The following is a 14,109-nucleotide window of genomic DNA, read 5'->3' as shown; positions in this document are numbered from 1 at the left end:
GTGTTGGTGATGGTGTTGGTGATGGTGAGGTGTTGGTGAGGTGTTGGTGATGGTGTTGGTGATGGTGAGGTGTTGGTGAGGTGTTGGTGATGGTGTTGGTGATGGTGAGGTGTTGGTGATGGTGTTGGTGATGGTGAGGTGTTGGTGATGGTGATGGTGTTGGTGATGGTGAGGTGTTGGTGATGGTGTTGGTGATGGTGTTGGTGATGGTGTTGGTGATGGTGTTGGTGATGGTGATGGTGAGGTGTTGATGATGGTGTTGGTGATTGTGATGGTGATGGTGATGGTGATGGCGATGGTGTTGGTGATGGTGTTGGTGATGGTGAGGTGTTGGTGATGGTGTTGGTGATGGTGAGGTGTTGGTGATGGTGAGGTGTTGGTGAGGTGTTGGTGATGGTGAGGTGTTGGTGATGGTGAGGTGTTGGTGATGGTGTTGGTGATGGTGAGGTGTTGGTGATGGTGAGGTGTTGGTGAGGTGTTGGTGATGGTGTTGGTGATGGTGTTGGTGATGGTGTTGGTGATGGTGAGGTGTTGGTGATGGTGTTGGTAATGGCGATGGTGTTGGTGATGGTGTTGGTGATGGTGAGGTGTTGGTGATGGTGATGGTGATTGTGATTGTGATGGTGATGGCGACGGCGATGGTGTTGGTGATGAGAAATTGTGTGCTAAGTTAGTGACAGATGGTGATGTGGTGGTGATGATGTTGGTGATGGTGTTGGAGATGGTGTTGGTGATAGTGCTGGTGTTGGTGATGGCGATGGCGATGGCGTTGGCATTGTTTTTTTTATGTTGGTGATGGTGATGGTGATGGTGCTGGTATTGGCGTTGGCGTTGGCATTGGCGTTGGCGTTGGTGTTGGTGATGGTGTTGTTGTTGGCATTGGTGATGGTGTTGGTGATGGTGATGGTATTGGTGATGGTGTTGGTGATGGTGATGTTGTTGGCGTTGGCGATGGTGTTGGTGATGGTGAGGTGTTGGTGAGGTGTTGGTGATGGTGTTGGTGATGGTGAGGTGTTGGTGATGGTGTTGGTGATGGTGTTGGTGATGGTGAGGTGTTGGTGATGGTGATGGTGTTGGTGATGGTGATGGTGATGGTGATGGTGAGGTGTTTGTGTTTGTGATGGTGATGGTGATGGTGATGGCGATGGTGTTGGTGATTGTGATGGTTATGGTGAGGTGTTGGTGATGGTGTTGGTGATGGTGAGGTGTTGGTGAGGTGTTGGTGATGGTGTTGGTGATGGTGAGGTGTTGGTCATGGGGTTGGTGATGGTGATGGTGAGGTGTTGGTGATGGTGATGGTGATGGCGATGGCGATGGTGTTGGTCATGGGGTTGGTGATGGTGAGGTGTTGGTGATGGTGATGGTGATGGTGTTGGTGATGGTGATGGTGATGGTGATGGTGAGGTGTTTGTGTTTGTGATGGTGATGGTGATGGTGATGGCGATGGTGTTGGTGATTGTGATGGTGATGGTGAGGTGTTGGTGAGGTGTTGGTGATGGTGTTGGTGATGGTGAGGTGTTGGTGATGGTGTTGGTGATGGTGTTGGTGATGGTGAGGTGTTGGTGATGGTGATGGTCATGGTGTTGGTGATGGTGATGGTGATGGTGATGGTGATGGTGAGGTGTTTGTGTTTGTGATGGTGTTGGTGATGGTGATGGTGAGGTGTTGGTGATGGTGTTGGTGATGGTGTTGGTGATGGTGTTGGTGATGGTGATGGTGAGGTGTTGATGATGGTGTTGGAGATTGTGATGGTGATGGTGATGGTGATGGCGATGGTGTTGGTGATGGTGTTGGTGATGGTGAGGTGTTGGTGATGGTGTTGGTGATGGTGTTGGTGATGGTGTTGGTGATGGTGAGGTGTTGGTGAGGTGTTGGTGATGGTGAGGTGTTGGTGATGGTGAGGTGTTGGTGATGGTGTTGGTGATGGTGAGGTGTTGGTGATGGTGAGGTGTTGGTGATGGTGTTGGTGATGGTGAGGTGTTGGTGATGGTGTTGGTAATGGCGATGGTGTTGGTGATGGTGTTGGTGATGGTGAGGTGTTGGTGATGGTGTTGGTAATGGCGATGGTGTTGGTGATGGTGTTGGTGATGGTGAGGTGTTGGTGATGGTGATTGTGATTGTGATGGTGATGGCGACGGCGATGGTGTTGGTGATGAGAAATTGTGTGCTAAGTTAGTGACAGATGGTGATGTGGTGGTGATGATGTTGGTGATGGTGTTGGAGATGGTGTTGGTGATAGTGCTGGTGTTGGTGATGGCGATGGCGTTGGCATTGTTTTTTTTATGTTGGTGATGGTGATGGTGATGGTGCTGGTATTGGCGTTGGCATTGGCGTTGGCGTTGGTGTTGGTGATGGTGTTGTTGTTGGCATTGGTGATGGTGTTGGTGATGGTGATGGTATTGGTGATGGTGTTGGTGATGGTGATGTTGTTGGCGTTGGCGATGGTGTTGGTGATGGTGAGGTGTTGGTGAGGTGTTGGTGATGGTGTTGGTGATGGTGAGGTGTTGGTGATGGTGTTGGTGATGGTGTTGGTGATGGTGAGGTGTTGGTGATGGTGATGGTCATGGTGTTGGTGGTGGTGATGGTGATGGTGATGGTGAGGTGTTTGTGTTTGTGATGGTGATGGTGATGGTGATGGCGATGGTGTTGGTGATTGTGATGGTTATGGTGAGGTGTTGGTGATGGTGTTGGTGATGGTGAGGTGTTGGTGAGGTGTTGGTGATGGTGTTGGTGATGGTGAGGTGTTGGTCATGGGGTTGGTGATGGTGATGTGAGGTGTTGGTGATGGTGATGGTGATGGCGATGGCGATGGTGTTGGTCATGGGGTTGGTGATGGTGATGGTGAGGTGTTGGTGATGGTGATGGTGATGGTGTTGGTGATGGTGATGGTGATGGTGAGGTGTTTGTGTTTGTGATGGTGATGGTGATGGTGATGGCGATGGTGTTGGTGATTGTGATGGTGATGGTGAGGTCTTGGTGATGGTGTTGGTGATGGTGAGGTGTTGGTGAGGTGTTGGTGATGGTGTTGGTGATGGTGAGGTGTTGGTGATGGTGTTGGTGATGGTGTTGGTGATGGTGAGGTGTTGGTGATGGTGATGGTGATGGTGTTGGTGATGGTGATGGTGATGGTGATGGTGAGGTGTTTGTGTTTGTGATGGTGTTGGTGATGGTGATGGTGAGGTGTTGGTGATGGTGTTGGTGATGGTGTTGGTGATGGTGATGGTGAGGTGTTGATGATGGTGTTGGTGATTGTGATGGTGATGGTGATGGTGATGGCGATGGTGTTGGTGATGGTGTTGGTGATGGTGAGGTGTTGGTGATGGTGTTGGTGATGGTGTTGGTGATGGTGAGGTGTTGGTGATGGTGAGGTGTTGGTGATGGTGTTGGTGATGGTGAGGTGTTGGTGATGGTGAGGTGTTGGTGATGGTGTTGGTGATGGTGAGGTGTTGGTGATGGTGTTGGTGATGGTGTTGGTGATGGTGTTGGTGATGGTGAGGTGTTGGTGATGGTGTTGGTAATGGCGATGGTGTTGGTGATGGTGTTGGTGATGGTGAGGTGTTGGTGATGGTGATTGTGATTGTGATGGTGATGGCGACGGCGATGGTGTTGGTGATGAGAAATTGTGTGCTAAGTTAGTGACAGATGGTGATGTGGTGGTGATGATGTTGGTGATGGTGTTGGAGATGGTGTTGGTGATAGTGCTGGTGTTGGTGATGGCGATGGCGTTGGCATTGTTTTTTTTATGTTGGTGATGGTGATGGTGATGGTGATGGTGCTGGTATTGGCGTTGGCATTGGCGTTGGCGTTGGTGTTGGTGATGGTGTTGTTGTTGGCATTGGTGATGGTGTTGGTGATGGTGATGGTATTGGTGATGGTGTTGGTGATGGTGATGTTGTTGGCGTTGGCGATGGTGTTGGTGATGGTGAGGTGTTGGTGAGGTGTTGGTGATGGTGTTGGTGATGGTGAGGTGTTGGTGATGGTGTTGGTGATGGTGTTGGTGATGGTGAGGTGTTGGTGATGGTGATGGTGATGGTGTTGGTGATGGTGATGGTGATGGTGATGGTGAGGTGTTTGTGTTTGTGATGGTGATGGTGATGGCGATGGTGTTGGTGATTGTGATGGTTATGGTGAGGTGTTGGTGATGGTGTTGGTGATGGTGAGGTGTTGGTGAGGTGTTGGTGATGGTGTTGGTGATGGTGAGGTGTTGGTCATGGGGTTGGTGATGGTGATGGTGAGGTGTTGGTGATGGTGATGGTGATGGCGATGGCGATGGTGTTGGTCATGGGGTTGGTGATGGTGATGGTGAGGTGTTGGTGATGGTGATGGTGATGGTGTTGGTGATGGTGATGGTGATGGTGATGGTGAGGTGTTTGTGTTTGTGATGGTGATGGTGATGGCGATGGTGTTGGTGATTGTGATGGTTATGGTGAGGTGTTGGTGATGGTGTTGGTGATGGTGAGGTGTTGGTGAGGTGTTGGTGATGGTGTTGGTGATGGTGAGGTGTTGGTGAGGTGTTGGTGATGGTGTTGGTGATGGTGAGGTGTTGGTGATGGTGTTGGTGATGGTGAGGTGTTGTTGTTGGCATTGGTGATGGTGATGGTGATGGTATTGGTGATGGTGTTGGTGATGGTGATGTTGTTGGCGTTGGCGATGGTGTTGGTGATGGTGAGGTGTTGGTGAGGTGTTGGTGATGGTGTTGGTGATGGTGTTGGTGCTGGTGATGATGATGGTGTTGGTGATGGTGTTGGTGTTGGTGTTGGTGATGGTGATGGTGATGGTGATGCGGAAATGAAGCTATGGTGGCAAATGGCCACAATATTCAATAACATATACACTTGATAACCATGGATAAACAGGAGTACCAGAAGTAATTCTTTCACTGGGAAGAATCTCCACCTAACTCAAATACAAATACATAAATGTACAATTGACTGGTGATACTGATTGAGAAAACGGCTTGAAAACTGACTCCAATTCACCTTGGGAAATTTTGTTAAGTTCCATTTTCTTCAGTCTTTCTTTCTTCAAAGAATATTGGATTTTAGTTTTTGTGAGCGACAGACATCCCAATGCAACAAGACTCTCTGTAATCTGCCCTCCTAATGCTGTTAAGATCTATTCAATTTTCATCTGTAACACAAAAGATTTTTTCGTTGGAAAAAAATACCTTGTAACATATAATCCTATTCTTTGGTAAACTGTGAGGCATCTCAACAGGAAAAAAACTTAAACAACATATGCTATGTATTAGTGAGTGAGTAAGTTTAAATTTAACATCGCATTGGCATTATTTCAGTCACACAGCGAAGATGTATAAACAACAGAGTCATGAATACAAAGTTATATTTAAAAACGAATATTAAATACAACTGTTTAAAACACGAGCTATAAGCCACCGGCAACCAAAGCTCAGGGCACTTCACTGGGGATTATGAGAATCCTTATCTTCTTGCATGATACCCCAGCATGATTTACGTCATCACTTTAGCTACTGGTGGTTGTGCACAACACTAGCCAATCTTGACAAATGAACAACAATGAGTTGGCTTAAAACACTGGTTGATGACAGTTACATTGATTATGACATGAAAAAAATTACATTTCACACAGGGAGACAAATATATTAGAGTACTTTAACCTCCTGGGCAGAGCCTTCAATAATCTTTGTTGATAAAAGCATCACACCAAATTTAAAAACAAGCAATTTGTTATTTACATACGTGAGTAAAATTTGTGATATAGACCAATTTCTTTCAAGTATCTTAAATGAGATGCCCATTCACTAGGGAAAAAAGATCTTTCAGATTTACTGTTTGATAACGTGAATCCCTTGTGATTGCAAAGTCCACACAGTCAAGCAAAATATGCTTGACGGTGAACCGTTCATCACAAGGGATACACTTAGAATGTTCGTCCTCATCTGTTTTAAGCAAATATTCGTGGGTAAAACGACTGTGGCAAATATGACATCGTCGCAAAACGACCTCATCATGTCTTGACTGACAACCCAAGTAGGTATGACCATTTGTTGGTATAAGCTTATTGATTCCAAACTGGGTGTCCGACCTCTTTTTGCATAAGATCCTGAGTATAAATCTTGACGGTTGGTTTGAAATCTTTTATGGACAAGCCGTAATATCCTTAAGATAAGATAGCTGTGCTAAAAATAGCAAAGAACAATGAAGAACGAAGAGTGGCTTATTTCTTAATAAAACATTGTTCTATCATGATGTCATTTCTGGAAATTCAAACATGCCCCTGCAACTTGGTGACATACATTGGACGATGTTATTTATAAGAGGGAAGTGTTTAGTGAGTTGTTCCCCAAAGATGTAGCTGTGCAACACAGATTAACAAGATGGCAGAACAATGACATTTAAAAGCGAAAGAGATATGACAGTCGGTATTAGGAGAAAAGGTACAGGTAATGGACGTGTGGATTACTCACCTATGCATAAAATGGACTTGTCTGACACTGCCGAGGTGGGATTCTATTGAGGGAGTCATCATTATTAAATTGCAAGTAAAGATTTCTAACACTAGAACATGTTATCATCACCCTTAAAGAGTGAGTGAGTGAGTGAGTTTGGTTTAACGCCGCTTTTAACAGTATTCCAGTCATTTGCAGCGTGTCAGCTTAATGTGGGAGGAAAGCCTGAAGTGATGCAGGTCTCAGACGTTTACCACTTATACTGCTGAGTGTGACATTCATGTCTCTGAACCAGACAAACCAGTGATTGATATTATGAGCAACACATCATGGCGTAAATTTTTCACAGTCAAAATTAATTTCTTGTTTTCATTTCAACCTGCCCGAGCTAGTATTGTAAACCATAAAGAAAATTGTTGTCTTACACTCGAACTGATAAGAAATTGAAGCTTTCATCTTGCACAAATAATATCAATTTCCTTGACATGAAGAAGTCCTGATTCCTACACCTTTACCAAAAGACATTAAAAGATGGTACTTGTTGTTACACTGTCTGGCGATCGGCATAAAGGGGTTAAAACAAGGACTGGTCAGCTCGGAGTCAGTATACTGTGTCTGAGTGGGGTATTCATGTGAAACTGCGGCATGGTATCTGAGTGAGCAAGTACTATAAATCGGCATCAGTCCTGAGTAGACAAGCTGCCACAAACACACGTACATGCACGTCGCTATATATACCGGTAAGTGCAATAATCTTGGATGCGACGTTAAACCCAATTTCACCTCACCTCACCTCACCTCATTATGGCATACCAAATCACTTCATCTCCGACTCACATTTGTGAACGTTTTCAAACACACACTAACATTCAACCAAACTGTGGCCGTAATTAACTGAACAAAATATATGTCAAGCTTTGTTCATGCTTGTATGAGTTTGGTTGTCAGGGCCCCTATACACACAACCTGCCAACAAATATACATCAAAGTACCGACAACCTACAAGTGTGAACTATTTTACAAACAGCTTCATTCACAAAATATTAAGTATATATCTCCAACATCACAACAGGGACTTACATTAAAATTCAGGCTTCACTATAACTATTGTTACAAACATCAAAATCACAAAGGAGGTTTAAATAACATTGCTTAATGCTTTCACTACACAATGGATCATTGTTGGAACCCTAATAAAATTGGAAGGGGAGGTAACTCTTAGTCATGTTTGACCACTGTATGGTATAATTATTTTGCAGGCACACTTGCATATATAATATAGTCATATAATTCTCTTGCACAAAACAAGTGTTTGGTATTTAGCAAATTTGACCAACATTCACACAGAAAATGAAAGAGATATGTACGATAATGCCCATACTATACAACTCAAAAGAAGTTAAGGACCACCCGATTCTTTCATATCACCATAGTTAATCTATTACGGCATTTGAGTAGTGAATAATCAAAGTATTCTGATATCATGTAACAGTTAATTTTTGTCATGGAATTAAATATGAGAATGGACTGGAATAGCAGCCGCTGTTGTGGCAGGACACACAAGCCTTTTCATGATTTGATAGTGATCGATCCAGTGAGTGAGTATGGTTTTATGTTGCTTTAGCAATATTCCAGCAATATCATGGCAGATGACACCATATATGGCCTTCACAAATTGTGTGCATGTCGGGAATCAAACCTAGTCTTCAGTATGGCGACTGAACGCCTTAACCACCAGGCTGCCCCACAGACCCGATAGTAATTCAACCGCCGTCATATAGCTGGAATATTGCTGAGTGCGGCGTTAAACAACAAACCAACCAATAGTGATTCAGAAAGACATGCTTATGTTGTAGTCGGAATCGTAAAATGAACTCCTTTAACAGAGATTTCTTATGATAATGGAAAGTGTTCTGTCTTTCATTTACAGGAAAATATCCACACTTCTTGATGTTGAGGCGGCCTGTGCCAGACAATATCAACACTTCTCTGTGTCACATGTCATCTGTTATCACCGAGTGGTCAGTCAGAGTTTGGTTTAAACTCAATTTGTCAGAATTTGGTTTGATGTCGATTTGAACAGTATTACAGCTACATCACACCATGTCGACCACCAAAGAAAGTCTGAAGTGATGCAGGTCTTAGATGTCTACCAATGTGTTACATTGTCGTACAATTTCACTCATTCTATAGTCATGACACACAACTCTATCCCCATGTTTCCATTATACACCTTCATAGGCTCCGCAACATTGTTAAATCTATATTATCTTGCTATCCTTTTACATTAATCCATCCCCAGGGAAAATAACCTGACTGTTTATAACCATGCATTTATTATACTACTCAACTTTTGATAGGGATCGATCATCAGATATGACATTCTATTTAAACATACACTTGACATATTAGGAGAATAAGTTTTGTGTATCATGGAAAGTAGACCAACACTAAGTCAAAGAAAACATTTCTTTAAAATAATTGTAAGATCTTTTTCTTTAAAAAACCCTTTCATCTTCTGCTGTTTTCATAAATGGAATGACACTAGACTTGATTTAGTTTGATCTAGACTTGCCTAGGCTGGGTAAAAAATCAACCATATATATAATTTCCACAGTCATGGTGTAGGACTATATGGAAAGATAAACTTATCCTTATCAAAAGTGGAGTAGTATAGTTCAGTTACGTGTTGAAGAAGGGGCAAGAAGTAACTGTGAACATGACAAACAATAAAAAAAAGTTGTTATCAATCAAATGTCTCACGTCTTCCTTCGAATCTCCTTTCAAACACATAGCATCCTTACAGTTGTTCCTCTTCTTTTTTCCATCAGCATATATTATGATGGTAAAATCATGTACATTACAGCCTAAATGCCTACTGTCACTTCAGTCAAACTGTAAGAATGTAGAGAAAATCTTCAACATTCAGTCAAGCACAGCCACAACAATTTTCACAGAAATACAATGTTTCTGCCACATTATCGACTGAATATTTAAGAGTTTTGTTGAAATATGTTTTCTTCACATTTGATTGAAGCAACACACTACGCATTAATAGGATTTAATTCAAAATGATTTTGCTTGAGGAAGCTCTTAAGTGCAGTGGAGGAAGTGATGTAGACAAGTGGCTGTTCACATCTCACAAGAACAGGCTAGGAATCCTATCCTGGGTTAATGTGTTCAACCTTTTTGCTGGCATTGCTGATTTGCATTAGTTACACCATCGGTAAACACAAGCAAAAACATGCTGCAAGTCAAAATAGGGAATTGCGTCGGACACCATTTTTGTCACTGATTTATAAAATTTGGAAATGTCCTCCACATGTCTACCATAAACTTTTGAAATTTTACTGAGGCCTTGAATGTTGTAACCTTGGTTAAACAACAGCTGAGCAATCGATGATGAACAATTTCACAAAACTAATATGGATTAAAACAATTCAGATTTCTTTATTAAGAGTTATTACACGATCTAGGTCATAGTTTCTGGTCTGGTAAGTGGAGCTAATGGGGTAACAAAATTGAACAAAAACCTTCATCAAAATGTACAACATTAAGACTGCCTGGTTAAGTGCCAGCCTGTTCCTAATGGTATGAGTAAAATGATTTAAGTTGTCAGAGTAAAATGTCACAATAATGGATCTTGACCATTACCATGTGTACTTGTGACCCACCAGAACCCATTCCTTACCCTCTGTGTAAACCCAATCTACATGGCTGTCAACGAAATTGCCATCCTTTTACCATCCCATGAGATCAGAGTTGCTTGAAGAACCACACACCCTAACACTGGCAAAGCAATGTCAGTGTTATGATGATTGTAATGCCAGTGCATTAGTAAATAAGAACAGACTTCCATTTTTTCGATCACTTTACTTGAGAAAATCAGTGTGAAATGACAACAACTAAACAAGTATCGAACAGGTTGAAACACAGGCGTGTTTATAATTATATCTGGGGCGGTCGGGTAGCCTAGTGGTTGAAGCGTTCGCTCATCACGCCGAAGACCCGGGTTCGATTCCCGACATGGGTACAATGTGTGAAGCCCATTTCTGGTGTCCCCCGCCGTGATATTGCTGGAATATTGCTAAAAGCGGCGTAAAACCATAATCAGTCAGTCAGATATAATTATATCTGGTTCCAGTTCCGATTGCGCATAAGGACCGTCTATTACACAATGGCGCCGTATAGTACAATGTTCTCTAATTAGTACAGATGTATGGTCGTCATAGCACAGAGGTGATACATGTTGTTTATTGTTTAACGCTGCACTCAACAATACTTCAGCTATATGACGCAGTCTGTAAATAATCAAATCTGGACCAGACAATCTAGTAATTGATATCACGAGCATCAATCCACACAATTGGGATGCAATGGCATGCATCAACCAAGTCAGTGAGCCTGACCACCCAATCCCGTAGTCGCCTGCAACAAGCATGTGTTTCCTGAAGACTAATTCTAACCGGGATCTTCACGGGTTAGGGGGTGAGTGAGTTATTCATCAGATAACTTTAATGATATCTCACACTAAATTTGACACTTGCTTCTTACGACAAGCATGGGTTGCTGAAGACTGATCTTGACCTGGATCTTCACGAGTCAGGTGATTCATGAAAAGAGCTAAGCAATCTTAGTGCTATGATCAGTGTGCAATAACTTTGTACAAACTTATAGTAGTCATAGCACTGAGATGATATATAGAAAATCTCACCAGAGTGTCTTTTTATATCAAATATATCAACACGAGTTGATAAAAGTGAAAAAATTCTGAGGCTTGCCGATAATTATTGCCACTTTTATCAACGAGTGTTGATATATTTGATATCAAAAGACACGAGGGTAAGATTTTATTTATCATCCAACATCATTCTTCCAACTTTTTCAATTTGTCGACAGTAATTAGCAGTGTCTTCAGTGGAAAAAGTACTGCTAACAGCTTCAGTAGCAGAGCCATTAGTGATGTCATTTGATTGTGACGTCATGGTAACAAGTGACGTCACAATGGTCTGCACAGCATTGTGATGTAATTTCATTGCAGTGATATCTACAGTGTAGATATCGCTTGATCTCATCCGAGCGATATCTCCTGTGGGAGCCAGTTTTGGATGATATATGAAAAATTAATCCTGGTGCTACGACCATCTTTGTATACTTTGTTGTAAGTAGTTCATTCTTCCCATGCTTTTGCACTGAGAGTAGTTAGGGCTGACTATTGATATATATCATAGAGATCGATAATCGCTAACTAAATATCAATCAATTATCAATAATATCGGAGAAGGAACTTTAATAAAATATACAAGAAAGCCCCAAAAGAAATCAACAGATTTCATGCCACTGGTGAGCAGTGACACATTTATGCATAGATTACTTTGTGGACATTTGAGATATAACAAAAACAGTTGTTTTCCATCTTCAACAGTTGACATTTTTAACAATGACAAATCTGTTTTGGTAAGTGTAAACTTTATTTCATCACAATAGTTTATGTGAGTTATTATCGATGACAAAGGTTTAAGATCAATAATCGTTACTATTTCTTCCCATTGACAATAATTTCGATTATCGATCATTTTAGCCGGGCCTAACCTAATTCATAGCAAAGCTACACCTACATCCTCCATGACTATCATACTTACTTTGACCTGAAAACAGTCATAGCTCTAAAACCGTTTTGTGGCACAACGTCCATGCATGCAGCGTTACATTAGAAGGATCCACCTAAGAGCATTGCCTCTCAGGTTACAATTACCGGTAAGGGAAAGCTATCAAATATAAAAAAATGGACACCTAGTATGGCTTCTGGGTTCATGTTAGTTAGCTCTTAAACTCACGATAAGAGATCTTATTTTTGAAGCAAATGATGAATGATTTATAACCAGGATCAATTCATTCACTCCAACATCTGTTCACAGAACTTTAAGTTGTGCTTATTGTAATGACCGATTTTCTTATGATCAATCTTTGTCTGCAGTCATTAGGAATAAAAACTGAGATTGTGTTCGAAATACTAATGCGAGGTCAACTTATTCAGTTCAAATATCCGAAATTTAAAAGCATCATCATTTTTCATGCTTAAGTTGGCAGAGAAACAATGACAGCGGATCACCTCATGTTTCAAGCTGATTTTTAAAGCAACAGGAGAGACAGCAACTGAGGAAATTAGTTTTAAAACCTTCAACAAAGTCTGCCTTGTATGAGTCTTGCAGAAGAAAGTATGATGACAACAGAATTTCTTTTGTAATGGACAGAAGAGACAAATATGTTTCTCTGAATACAATTTCATTAATAATGGGATGCTGGGCCAAGTATTGAAAGATTTACATTTTGTGAAATATTTCCAGCAATCAACAATTTCCTACAAATTGTATTAAAAAAAACCCAACCAGTTTACAAATTGAAAATGTTACATATGCTCTTTTGTGTCCTTTATTTCTCCTGATGTGAGTCATTCACATCATGTTTGTGTAACTCATGATCTCTCAATTAGTTCCTATTTCATCATTAATTTAGGGATTGGTTCTTATTTTAAGAGATACCCGGGGAGGTTAGTTGAGCTGAGGGTGGTGTAGGGGAGGGTGGGTATGGGGAGGGGGCTGTGTAATCAAGTAAGGTCACCCACAATGAAATGCACAGTGGGGTGAAAAGTTGACTACACTTTCTATCTTGCATTCATGTTTCATCCTCTTGACAGCGTGCAATCCTGGCTCTCATGCCTTCTGTGCTCTGCGTCACATCCTGGATGTGGTAGATAGAAGCTTGTACTACACATGCCATTATTGTGATTTACTTCTCCGGTTATCACGATGCTATCAGGAGGCACATGTGGAAGACCATAGAAGAAATGGGCAGACATCTCTGAAGAGAGTAAAAATAACCATTGTTTGGACACATATGGATGAAATGTCTCATCCCTATTTGTAGTTGTCCCTCAAGAAATCATTTCTCCATTAGCACTTATCAAGCAAGCTTTCATGTCTCCATGAAGCAATTGTCAAGCTAGCTTTCATATCTCCATTAGTTACATATACATATATATATAGTTGCTACACAAGCTTTCATATCTCCATCAGCAGTTGTCAAGGAGGTTTTCATATCTCCATAAGTTGTTAACAAACAAGTTTCCACATTTCCATCGGCAGTTATCAAGCAAGTTTTCATATACCCATAAGCAATAATTATTGTCGAGCATCTTTTCTTATTTCCATAAGGAGTTAACAAACAAGTTTTCATATTTCCATAAGCAGCTGTCAAGCAGGTTTTCATATCTACATGTGCAATTATCAAGCAAGTTTTTATATCTCTATAAGCAGCTGGCAAGCAGGTTTTCACATCTCCATAAGCAATTGTCAAGCATTTTTTATATTTTCATAAGCAGCTGTCAAGGAGGTTTTCATATATCTCAGCAGTTATCAAGCAAGCTTATATATTCATAAGCAGCTGTCAAGGAGGTTTTCATATATCAGAAGCAGTTATCAAGCAAGCTTTTATATTTTCATAAGCAGCTGTCAAGGAGGTTTTCTTCATATATTAGAAGCAGTTATCAAGCAAGCTTTTATATTTTCATAAGCAGCTGTCAAGGAGATTTTAATATATCAGAAGCAGTTAAATTATCAAGCAAGCTTTTATATTTTCACAAGCAGCTGTCAAGGAGTTTTTGATATATCAGAAGCAAT

General features: G+C 41.6%; 1 pseudogene; it reads right to left on the bottom strand.

Annotated features, from left to right (window-relative positions):
• Window positions 1-665: 665 nt before the first annotated feature.
• LOC139450866 (cell surface glycoprotein 1-like) lies at window positions 666-7,233 on the bottom strand (annotated as a pseudogene).
• Between the last annotated feature and the right edge of the window lie 6,876 nt (window positions 7,234-14,109).

The sequence above is a fragment of the Haliotis cracherodii genome, unplaced genomic scaffold (assembly GCF_022045235.1).
Source record: "Haliotis cracherodii isolate W230 unplaced genomic scaffold, xgHalCrac1.p SCAF_8, whole genome shotgun sequence".
Lineage (NCBI taxonomy): Eukaryota > Metazoa > Mollusca > Gastropoda > Lepetellida > Haliotidae > Haliotis > Haliotis cracherodii.
This window is presented reverse-complemented; position numbering and strand designations above follow the sequence as displayed.